This window comes from Galeopterus variegatus, unplaced genomic scaffold, assembly GCF_000696425.1.
Source record: "Galeopterus variegatus unplaced genomic scaffold, G_variegatus-3.0.2 Scaffold1655, whole genome shotgun sequence".
Lineage (NCBI taxonomy): Eukaryota > Metazoa > Chordata > Mammalia > Dermoptera > Cynocephalidae > Galeopterus > Galeopterus variegatus.
In genome coordinates, this window is record NW_007727766.1 from 298,813 (window position 1) to 311,721 (window position 12,909).

At 42.8% G+C, this 12,909-nt stretch overlaps 1 pseudogene; it reads left to right on the forward strand.

Moving 5' to 3' along the window:
- Positions 1–4,372: 4,372 nt before the first annotated feature.
- LOC103594979 lies at positions 4,373–7,124 on the forward strand (annotated as a pseudogene).
- Positions 7,125–12,909: the final 5,785 nt, after the last annotated feature.

The following is a 12,909-nucleotide window of genomic DNA, read 5'->3' on the forward strand; positions in this document are numbered from 1 at the left end:
GGAAGCCTTGGTGGCATCCACATGGTGTTAGGTCTGCAGGCTTGCAGAATGCTAGAGCTGTGAAGGCTTGGGAAACTCCACCAGATTTCAAAGGATGTATGGAAAAGTCTGGGGGCCCAGGAAAAGCTCTGTCACAGGGGCAGAGTCACTGCAGACAACATTCACTAGAGCAATGCTGAGGGGAAACGTGGGGTCAGAGTTGCAGCAGAGAAACCCCAACAACACCATGTCTAGTGAAGCTGTGAGAGCGGAACCGCCATAGAGACCCCAGATTTGTGGAGCTACCAGAGTGGAATGACAGCCTGGGAGAGCTGAAGAGTGGCCTGCGACCAGGAAAGCCATGGGAGCGGAGCCGCCCGAGGACTTGGGGACCCAACCCCCCACACAAGCACGCAGAGGAGGACGAACATGGAGTTAAAGTATCTGATTTGCCAGCTTTGAGATTTAATGCCTGTCCTGCTGGGTTTCGGACTTGTTTGGGACCTGTTACACCCTTTTTTGGCCTATTTCTCCCTTTTGGAATGGGAATATGTACTCTATGCTTGTCCCGCCATTGTAGCTGGGAAGTAGATAACTTGTTTTGAATTTCATAGATGGGACTTTGAACTTTGGATTTTTGAGTTGAAACAAGTTAAGACTTTGGGGATGAAATGAATGTATTTGTATGTGAAATGGACGTGAGTTTTGGGGGGCCAGGGGCAGAATGTAGTGGATTGAGTTAGGTCCCCCAAAACTCATTTAAGCTTGAATTGTCTCCCAAGTTTTATGTATTAAAAACTTAGCCCCTTGGGCCGGCCCGTGGCTCACTCGGGAGAGTGCGGTGCTGATAACACCAAGGCCACGGGTTCGGATCCCTTACAGGGATGGCCGGGTCGCTCACTGGCTGGGCGTGGTGCTGACAACACCAAGCCAAGGGTTGAGATCCCCTTACCGGTCATCTTTTTGAAAAAAAAAAAAACAAAAAACTTAGCCCCCACTGTGACTGTTAAGAGGGTGGGAAATCCTATTATGGTAATCGAAAGGTAGAGCCCTGAAGAGGTGATTGGATTGTAGGATCATACAGTAGTGAATGGATTAAAAATGATGGTCAGGGGTGTGGTTCTGAGTGCTTTAAAAGAAGAAAAGAATCTGTCTTGCTCTCTTTCTGCTCTCTCTGCTTCTACGATCTTGCAATGTGAGACCCCTGAGTCGCTGTTGCCACCATCAGATGGACTTTGGACTTCCCAACCTCAGAAACTGTAAGCAATAAATTTGTTCTGTTTATAAAAAAAAAAAAAAGAAAGAAAAGAAAGAAAGAGACAGTGAAAAATAGAAATGAGAGATAATATGTTTCCAAAAAGATGGAAAGATAACCTTGGTTCTTAACTTTCCAGTTCCTGGTTCTACACACTTGTAGAGCCTACATATACTTCCTGCCTATCCTTGATACTGTGAGAATTTTTTAAAAAAAATAATAAATCCTATTTTACTTAAACTCGATCAAGTGAATTTTTGTTCTTGCTGGCAAAGGATTTCTAAAATATGTTGCTCTTTCCACCCATTTTTTCTTCTTTACCTCCAATGTTTTTGCTCATGTCGTTCCTTCTGCCTAAAATGCCTTTACTCTATTCCCTATCTTTTAAAATTCTGCCATCCCTTAAATCCCAGTTCAAATACCATGTCTTCCTTAACTCTGTATAACTATGGAATTCAGTTTATATCAACAATGTAACACTCATCACATACTGTTTTACAGAATTATTTGTGTGCATGTCTCCTCTGGCCTACTGTTAAGAAACCCTCTTGAGAGTAGAAAGCATAGCATATTAACATTTATGTCCCGCCACTGAGCCAACACACGGCAGTTATTCAAGTAATAGTGAGTGAATGAATGAACACATAATTCTTACCCACCCAGTTCTAAAATGGAGTAAGGTCTAAGGAACATCTGGATGTCAAAAGTGGAGCCACACATAGCTATTCTCATATCATTAGTTCTAATGTATTCACCTACTGGCTTAGTGATGCTGTCTTGGAGTGAAATAATAAAATTGCTAAACTACTAGTTATTTAAGTTGTTGGTGCCTCAGGACAGAACAGAGGGGTAAGGTGGTTTGAAACATTTAAGCTATTAGCCCCCTAGACAAAAAAGGAAAAATTTAGCCCAGTATTTCCTAAACTGCATTCAGTTCAGAGATAAGGAACAATAGCCATTTATTATAGAGTCTATAATTGTATAGTGATAATATTGATGATAATAATATTGACTTCTGAATTTACTTAGTATTTATAATACCTGGACACACAATATTATCTCCAAATGTAAATGACAGTTACAGTCAAGAAGATAATATTTTATTTACCTATATATTTATATGTTTTTTATAAATACAGTATATACACGCACACCTATACATGTGTCACTATGGTGAAACTACCTTATAATTATTTTAAATTTTATTAAAATGCATTTTAAATATTACATGGTTAATATTTTGTAAACTCCTTCATGAGATGGTTTGTACAATGAACAGTCATAGCTCACATCCTCAACACCCTTGCACTTTTCTTTTTTGGTACTTGCTTGGCAAAACCCCAAGTCTAGTGAAACATAACTTCTCACCTACTCAGTGCCTGCACCTAATCAACTGGAGAAAACCAAATTATCATGCTGACTGGACTCACTTTAACATTATGACCTCAAGCCTCAAGTGGGTTGTCAGTGTTGCCCAGCAATTCTTTACATTTCCCTGGTCATCTGACTCTTGCACTCTTCCCCTCAAGCCCCTTCCTCCCTCTTCCCTCTCAGCTGATGACCTTGCTTTCTATTTCAGTGAGAAAAAAGAAGCAATTAGAGGAGAACTATCACGTTCAGATCCCCATACTGGCCAGCCGCCCTCCCTCCCTCTGCAACAAACAAACAAGAGAACTATCACAGTCTCTCCTCACTAATTCTTCTCACCTACTTGCATCTTACCTTCCTTCCTACTACAAAGGCTGAACTGTTCCTGTTTCTGTCTGAGTCTAACTTCTCCTCTTGTTCTCTGGGTCCTGACCCCTTTTGCTTCTAAAATTATCCCATCTTTTTCCTATATCAATTTTTACCTTTCTGTAGGATCATTAACACCAATGTACAAATATATTAAATATTTCTCATTTAATAAAAGAAACTCTCCCTTGAACTCACACCCCTCTTTAGCCACTATCCTATTTCTTTAATCTTCTTTGCAGAAAATCACAAAAGAATTATCTATATTTGCTGTTCCCATGTCATTATCTCTCATCCTATCTTGAATCCATTCCAGTAAGGTTTCTTGCCCTCACTATTCCACTGGTAATACCAAGTATGCCATTTCCCTCCCTATCACTAAACCTAATGCTGAGCTCTCAGTCTTCATCATGCTAGACCTTTTAGTAGTATTTAACACAGTTCATCTTCTTGGAACACATTCTACATTGGCTTCTGATAAACCTCTCTCTCCTTGTTTTTCCCTATGCCTTTGGCTCCTTTGCAGTCTACTTTTTTTGTTCCTCATTACTTTGACAAGTAAATGTCAAAGCTGAAGGGCCCCAAAGCTTAGTTATCCTTTTCTCTATCTACCCTAGAAGCTCTCAACTAGTATATATATGGCTTTCTTTTTCCCTTTCCTTTTCCCCCTTCCCTTCCCTTTCTTAATGATTTGTTCCCAAAGCCATTAGGTAGAACAGAGCAAGGCTGGAATTGGGCCTGAGTTGGAGACAATCAGAGTCTCAGAGTGGGGTTTTGGAGTCTAGTATAGGTAAGGAAGGTGCATGCATAAGAGGACTGACTAGTATGGATAGTCATTGCCTGTGCAGAGTGAGTAGGACATACAAGCAGAAGGACAGACTGGCATGAGCTATTAGGTATCCACACAGAAAACTGGCCATGCATGACGAGTCAAAGCCTAAGCAGAATAAGGAGGGCATCCACATGAGAGGGACAGATAGGTGTGAATGTCAGAGCCTGAGTGGGGTGAGGAGGGCATCTGTGCAGGGAAGAAAGTGGTGGTGACATTGGAAGATCTGCTACTTACAGGGGAGTTGCTTGCATAATATATTAAAAAATAGGATCCAGGTTTCTCAGTGCAGATGTAAAAGAAGAAAACTACAATAAACCTTGTGATGTTGAGTTGGAACAGGAGGTATTTGTGGGAATTTATGATTATAGATCTAGATAGTTAGAGATATAAAGATATAGAAATAAATGTATGTATCTAAAAGTGTGTATGTGTTTATGAATCTCTGTCTCTGTCTCTATATTCCTTAGCTCTGTCCACTGAGAGAGTCTGGGAATAGCAACACCCTAATAGCGACTGAACACATTTAGTCCCCAGGTTTTGGCTTCTAAATACTATTCTCCACGAAAGTAACCATGTCTCTTGGAGAAATGGCTGATGCCAGTACTGGGGCAGCAAAAGTGTAAGATAATCCTGGAACATCTGTTAAGCCAGTTTTGATTTCTGGATTTTGATGGGTTTATTGTATATTCAGGAAAATGTCCCTGTGTGTAGGAAGAACACACTAAAGTGTCAGGAGGTAAGGGGGCATTGGGTCAGTATTCTTGCTATGTTATTATTGGGTCAGCCTTAGTCATTATTCTCCTATGACTAACGAAAAAAGTGGTTTGTACTATACTTGCAGCTTTCCTGTAATTTTTGAGATTGTTAAAAAAGAAAGAAAACCATCTCTATATTAATGAGTCTCAAATTTCTCTCTCCAGCTTGGACCTGAACCTAAGATTATATATTTATTTATTTTTTAGTCAAAATCTTCACTTGGCTGTCTAATCTTTGTCAAACTTAAAATGTGAAACTGAACCTCAGATTTTTTAACGTTGGACAGCTCCCAACTCCGTTCTCTCCCTTCCCAGTGTTCCCACCATTTACTTAGTTACTAAGGCCAAAACTCTTAAAATAATCTTTCCTTCTAGGGTCATCAGCAAATCCTGTTGGCTCTATCTTCAACACAAAAAATCCAATCAATCTTCTATACTAGCTTTCTGACTGGTCTCCCTGCTTCTGCCGTTGCTTCCCTACAGTTCACCCTCAGCACTACAGACACGTCTTTCTAATGCGTGGAACTGGCTGGCAGGGTAGCTCAGTTGGTTAGAGCGCGGTGTTATAACCCCAAGGTCAAGGGTTCAGATCCCCTTATCTGCCAGCTACAAAAGCCTTTCCATCAACTTATGACAAAATTTAGGCCTGGAAGTGAGGCTCGGTGCTCGAGCCTCCAGGCAGCCGGTGCATCCACGTCTCCGCGCCCAGCCTGGCCGGATGGACCGTGAGACACTCGCCTTCTCCAAGCGCCACTTCGGAGGCCTTGGGGGCCGTGTCCCCAGCGGGGCCGGGCCGCGTGGCCTTCCGTGAGGAGCCGCACGCCCACTCCCACGCCGACTTCTTCCGGAGCTACCTGCTGCCCCGCGTGCCCCGCCGGCGGCTGTGGGTGACGCCCGCGGGGAAGTCCAGCTTCCACGGTCTGCTCCAGGAAGTAGGAGACGTGGCTGTGGCCGTTGCAAACTGCGGGGTCCGGGAGTACCGCTGAACTCCAAAGAACACATGCCCCGCAGAGACTCTTTCAGTTACTAGAAAGAGTACAGCCAGGGGGCCGCTTCTGTCCCCGAGGCTGTCTCCACCTCAAAGACCGGCACCTCTGCAGGAATTTAATTCAGCATGGTTGGAAGCTTCCTCCTTTAGGACGGTGAATGCTTCACGATGCCTGCATGGTATTGGCCGTGGTGAGGAACAGATGGGCTGAGGTCACGTGTCACTTTACCGTGTGCCCAGTCGTCCCTGATAGCTCCCCTTCATCCTCCCGTCTCACCTGCAGCCCTACCTGGCCCCTGCCTCTTGATGCCCCTAGGACAGGTTTCTCCTCTCCACCCCACTTCTCCAGGTCAGGCCTATCCTCTTCTGAATTGGCTGCTGTAGTGTCCCCTCACGTCCTACTCCCCCTTGCTAGGTTCTCTAAAGGCGGTCCAGATGATTTTTCTAGCACATCTACCTGAGGAGGGTTTTGAACTGGTGGTTTTTGTCCCATGTGAGTAAGCCCCACCCTTCACTTGGAGGCTTGTGGGATGCTGAGCTTGGTCACCCATTCAGAAGAAGCAAAGCCTACACTGGCCCCACTGAGCAGGAACAAAGAGCTCTTGTCGCAGATGGCCATTCCACACCATCTTCCATTCCTTCAGCTGTCTGTCAACATCCGCAGGAGGCAGAAGTGGTTCTTCTCTCCTGGGCAGGAGGAGGCCTTGCAGGATATTCATAGTGGCCTGCCCTGTGATGTGACCTCCTCTGAGCTCCTCTATGTCTGCCTGCACCTAGTGCGCCTGCAGGGCAGAGAGGTCACAGCCCTGGAGGTCACACAGGAGGTCTGCAAGATGGTGTTTGTGTCCAGTGGGTGGCACCACCAAGTCCACAAATTGGTGAGGCAGCCACACCCCACCTGTGACACGCATGAGGCTACACAGGCCCCTGCTGACCCGCAGCCCCTGTCTCCTGACTTCCTACAGTGTTGTGGGATGGGGCTTCATGCTGCAGAGAGGCTGGGGCCCCTCTGTGTCACCCCCTGCCACATTTCTCCCCTGGGCCCACACATTCTGGGTCAGCTGTGGCCTGTGAGGACCTCAGCCTGGTGCCTTCTTCCCTGATGAACTGTTGCTGTTGGGAGATGGGTGAGGGCCTTACAGTGTGTTCCCAAGTTGCCCACCCGGGGCCCTGGGCCTGGCAGAGGAGGCCCTGATCAGTGCTTGCAGAACAAGCAGGAAGGGAAGGAGTGGTGCCTACTGTGGGCTCCTGGGCCAGCCTGTGTCTTGCTCCTTCCAGGACGACACTATTTCCATCAGCCACAACTAGGTCAAAAGCTGTAATCTGGCCAACATGTAGCACTTCGTGCAGCAGGAGCTCCCTGCCATGCAGCAGGAGGTCAGCAGGTAGAGGGACTCCATGGCCGACTGGCACCACCACTGCCAGGTCATCATGAGGTCATGCTCAGCAATAAATTGTGAAGAATTTTACCACTTTCTCAAGGCTGAAGGAGGCTCCTCACCCTGGGGGAGGTTGTGGAGGGGAGGTGGCATGGCAGCCTGGCTTGCCCCACAGCAGCCTGCTTCTGATGTGGCCACATAATGGAGCCGCTGGCATCTGTGGCTGAGCACCCTGACTTCCAGAAAGCAGACACAAGTGCCTTCTTATCGTGGCCCAGAGGAGCTGCTATGACAGCTAGAGGAGGCCATCATCACCACCTCATCCTTTTAGCACCTGGGAAGGACAGGGTGCCCTGGAGGCCCCAGCCAGAATGTAGCCTCCCTGCTCCAGGGCTCTTCCAAAAATAATGATGGTTCTCACTCCTGTGGCCTGAGACATAGCCCCTGCTGAGCCTAGTGGGCTGGGCATCCCCAGGATGGCTTTTCCTGTGAAGGTCCAATGAGTTCCTGGCTGCCCATGGTCATTTCCCAAGTCCATGTTCTTGGATGAGGCCCAGCAAGGACAGAGGCTCTAGATCCACTGAGAGGGTTCCTGGGTGGCAGTACATTGTTCCATCTGACCCACAACAATTATGCCGAGGACCGGGAGCCAGGTGGCGGTGTCATGAATGGGTTTCCTCACATCCTCCACAGCCAGGGCACCTGAGCTGATGGGGTCTGGTCTGCCCGCCTCTGAAGGCTCCTCTGTGTGTCCTAGCCCCATCCCCTTGTCACATGCTCACGTGTAGCCACCCCCAGCTCTCTTAACCGTCTGGCTCTGCCTTTGATGGGGTCTGGTCTGCCCGCCTCTGAAGGCTCCTCTGTGTGTCCTAGCCCCATCCCCTTGTAACATGCTCACGTGTAGCCACCCCCAGCTCTCTTAACCGTCTGGCTCTGCCTTTGTGGGCACTGGGGCTGCAGCAAAGCAAGGAGGAGTTAAGCAGAATGAATACAACCAAATAAAGTAAAGAGAAACAAATAAAAAGAACAAAATCTAAGTTCTTTCTATGGTTTATAAAGAGCCACTAGCTCTTCATCCAAACTCATCTCCTACCTCTTTCCCTTTACTCACTGGCCCCAAGCATACTGCCTTCCCTGCTGTTCTTAGAGTAGACCAAGGACTCTGTCGTCTCAGGCCATTTGTACAGCCCAGACACATTTCCCCAGAGAGGCCTTCCCTGACTACCCTATCTAAAATGGCACTTCCTATTCCTGTACGCTGTTTCATTTTTCTTCATTGCCTTTATCACCACCTGACATTATACTGTCAATTTATTTATTTGTTTACTGCTGGTGTTTTCCACAAATATCCATGAAGGACCTGGACTTTTTTTTGTCATGTTTATTATTGTATCCTCAGTACCTAAAATAGTACCATTTACTTGAGAAGAACTCAATAAATATTTGTTCAATAAATGAATGAATGGAAATAGTTACTATTAAACCAATATGACCAAATAAAAATTATATGGTAAGCTTTGACCAAGGGGGAAGGAGAGGACTTTGAAGTAACATCCCTCGAAAGTCAGGATTTTGGCGGGTATGTAAAAGTAAGCTAAGGTTGTTATATCTTATCTTGATGGGTGGAGGCAGGGGGAAAGTAAGAAGGTAATCATGCCATTCCCCCCCCCCCTTTTTTTTCCTTTTTCTTTCTTCTTTGGAGAAGAGAGAATTAAGACATAAAGAACTTTAACTCAGTCGCAAGCTGTGTAGAATAGCCAGTCTTTGGAATTATTCCATAAATGGAAGCAGTTACAAATTTCTAGAGCATTTGATTTTTAGAGAGGTGTTTCATTTTAACGAGGGCAATAACATCTATATTCTGAGAGAGTTTTTTTATTCTGAGATGAAGAATTCAGGGTTTGTTAGTGGAGGGTTTCTTAGGTGTGAAAAAATTTATGGTGGAGTAGGGAAGAGGATGGAGGAATTACATACTCTATTGATAACATTTACTGATCACAAAGAAAAATACCAAATTTTAATTTATACATTAGTGACTACTTTGTGATTATTATGATCAGTTTGTATTTCTGTTGTTCTAATAAAGGGTTCTAATTTTAAAAGCATAGTTTATTGGGAAACTGTGCTAATGTTCTCTTTGTTAAATATACCTTTGAGAAGCCTGGCTATTTGAGACCTGAAGCTGTAACAATTGTAACAAAAGGTTCCATATGAAAATTTGGCCTAAGCACTCCAATGCAACAGGTGTGATGTTTCAGAGTGAAGTACCATACCAGTAAGCAGAAATTTCAAAGCAAGTTTCAACTGGTTAGGTCGTTCTTAAAAACCACCAAGATCAGGCGTGGAAATTGAGACTGCATTTATAAAGAGGTGTTCTTCAGAGCTATGGTATGTATCCTATGCCCCTCTCACTAGGGTGCAGGAGGGGAGGGTGCCTGCCCCTTACCTTAGGCCTACTCAGTGGAGCTTCCTATGGAATTGTTCTAAGAACTATAGTGGGAATGATGAGGTCTAAAGGAACTGATGTCTGACTCCCCTCAGGAAAATCTAGAGGGCCAGAAAGAGAATGCCAGTCTAGAGCTCTTTTTGCCTCCTTCCCAAGAGACCTTCCTGAGATGTCAATTGGGCTCTAACATGAAGAACAATATGATGTGGATTGCCAAAAAAATCTGAGATGAAGGTAGAAATGGCAGCGAGAGGAACAGAATATATGGCTTATATCACAGAAGGTGTTAGAGGAGTTGTAGTTTGAGTAGCCAAGCATGTGAGCCTCTGAGGAACTCACAAAAGTGCCCACAAGAGAAAGAGTCAACTTTAAACATCTGCTAGTCTCAGAGAGTATAAAGCCATCTCACCACAGGGCCAGTCAATTAAGACGTTTCTGTTCCCTTTTTTCCTATTACCTCTTTGCACTCCAGCCCAGAGAGTCACTAACAGCAGTCACTGAGTAGGAGAGAATGTGAACAGTGAACAGAGAAGAAGCTGACCATATTCCTTTTCTCTAAAGCTTTCCTTTCTAAGTGTCAAACTGAGGCTGGATTTTGTGATTTTAAAATGTGAGACTTTATTTTCCACAAGTGAGAAGGAAAGTCATGAGATTTGCTGAAATTTTCATCTCAGTGCCGGGGAAAAACTCATCCCACTGAGTTAATTTCAAGAGAACAGTTATGTTTTGACTATATCTCACAAGTCACGCTAGCTCAATGTAATGAGTACACAGATTTTCTACTGAACAGTTGGTGGAAACCTTTCAAAACTTGCAGATACAAGTGTTAGGAGGAAAAAACATTGGAAATCCAAATTTATAAAATAAATTTTTTTTTTATAATTTTTCTACTGAACAGTTGGTGGAAACCTTTCAAAACTTGCAGATACAAGTGTTAGGAGGAAAAAGCATTGGAAATCCAAATTTATAAAATAAATTTTTTTTTTATAATTTTTGTATTAGTTTTCTTTACCAATCACTACACTAGAATCCTGAAATAAATGTAGAATACTCAAACTTTATGAGATAAATAAATTAAAACTTTGAATTGAAAAATTCAGTCTTCCAAAGATAGGGAAAAATGCATTGTACTTTCAGTAAAAGGATTATCAAGCCAAAATGGACTTTAAAAAAAATGAAAAAACCTTTTAGCCACGATTATTACGGTAACATAATTACTGAAATTCTCATCCTAACTTCCTATATAAGCTATTCTTCTGGATATAATGAATCCAAACAAATAATTTTAATTTAAAAGGAATTACAGTATTATGCAACTATTTTGATTCTCTGTTCTAAAATCATATGAATCGGGTTGGCCCTGTGGCTCACTCAGGAGAGGGTGGCGCTGGGAGCGCAGTGGCGCTCCTGCCGCGGGTTTGGATCCTATATAGGGATATGGCCGGTGGGCTCACTGGCTGAGCGTGGTGCGGACGACACCAAGCCAAGGGTTGCGATCCCCTTACCGGTCACATTAAAAAAAAAAAAATCATATGAATCAATTAAGAAGGAATATGATCTTAATGTAAGGATTTAGGGTAAGAATAGTGGTTAGAATTAAGTTTGGCTGTAATGAGTGAAAGCAAAAAAGAAAAAAAAATAGTGGATTAAATACACAAGCTTTCACAAGGTAAAGGATTCAGGTCCCTCTACTGACCAGCCATAACTAACTAGCTAACTAATTAAATAAATAAACAGACACACTTTCATTCTCCATAAAAGAAGTTTGGAAGTTGACATTTCAGGTGGGTTAGAGGTTCCACAGACTCATCAGAGACTTAAACTTCTTCCAGTTCATCACTTCATCATTCCTAGAGTGGCTTTATCCTCTGGTTCAAGATGCTTGCTAGGTTCCAACATCACAACTATGTTCCAGGTAGTAGGAGGAAAGAGAGGGAGAAGAGCCCAGTCTCTTTCTTTGAAGCAAATTTCCCAGTTACCTGTTATTTGCCAGAATATGTGGCTTCAAGGGAGGCCAGGAATTACAGTCTTCTGCCTGTGCACATTTTAATGCTGAATAAATTTGGGGTTCTGTTACTAAGGTGGAAGGAGAAAATGGACTTTGAGGCAAGCAGTTAGGAGTCTCTAGCATAGAGAATTAAATGTATTTCTTCTAATAAAATGGTTAGGTCTAACATTGATTACTGTATGTTAGAATTATTGGTAAAGATTCTTAACTGTACTATAGATTTAATTTTCTTTAAATGCTTCCTTCCCCTATGTAGAGAACATTTCTGTCACTTGCAACCAAAGGAAGATTAACTCATGATCAATTATCAGGAAACTCAGTAATTTGTCATATTATTTAAACTCTCTGTTTCACTGAGAAGTGTCTCAGAAATTTCTAACACAAATTTGTGAATGAATTCATTCATTCAATCATTCATACACTAAATATTTACTGAATTCTTAGGTACTTGGAAAAAAAGACATTATTTTTGCTGTAAACTGAATGCCTTCCCAACCTAATTGAAGCTTAATCCCCATTGTAACTATTGAGGATGGGAAATCCTTTTATGATAATTGAAAGGTGGGGCCTTGAAGAGGTGATTAGATTGTGAGGACTGTACCCTCTTGAATGGATTGATCCATTCTTGAAATAATGGGAATGGTTCTGGGAGCTTTAAAAAGGAGAGCACATGAGGAGCTATCTCTCTGCTCTGCCATTTCTGCCACTTGAGACCCGTGGGTCACTGTGACCACCACCAAGGCCTTCACCAGATGTGTTCCCTGGACTTTGGACTTCCCAGCCTCAGGAGAACGGGATACATGCTGTGAGACTGAAAGACTAAAAGGAATAGACTATTGACACACACAACAACATGGATGAATCTCAAATTAAAAAAATAAATTTTGTTTTCTTATAAATTACCGAGGTATTTTATTATAATCAACAGAAACAGACTAATACAACTAATATGACTTTTGTTTTCAAAGAGATCATAGTCTAGTGGAGAAAGATAGTCATTAAAAATTTAAAATGTAAGAAAGTGTTATAGGTGCTGTAAAAAAGTATGTACCAGGTATTGTAGGGGCACAATAGAGAGAGAGATCAATTCTACAAGAGACTGAAGGGTACATATCCAAAGTAAGGCTCAAATTGATGGTAGAATTCAAATAAGAATGATTATGAGGAGTGGCTGGTTAGCTCGGTTGGTTAGAGCACAGTGTTATAACTCCAAGGTCAAGGGTTTGGATCCTGGTACTGGCTAGCTGCCAAAAAAAAAACGACAAAAAACAAAAAAAAGGTTATACGATTTTAAATATACCAACAGGTATAGATAGAGACTGACATAATGAACATCCATTTACTCATCATCTACTTTATGAAAAAAGATATTTTGAATATAATTATAGGATACAATTCTGATTGAAAATAATCCTAAAACCTAAATTTTGGTATGAAATTTGAAATGATCAGCAATGATATATGTAGGTTCACCAAATCAAAGAATTAAAGACTAGTAATAATCTTCCTGAAATTGATAAAGTGTTAGCCAAA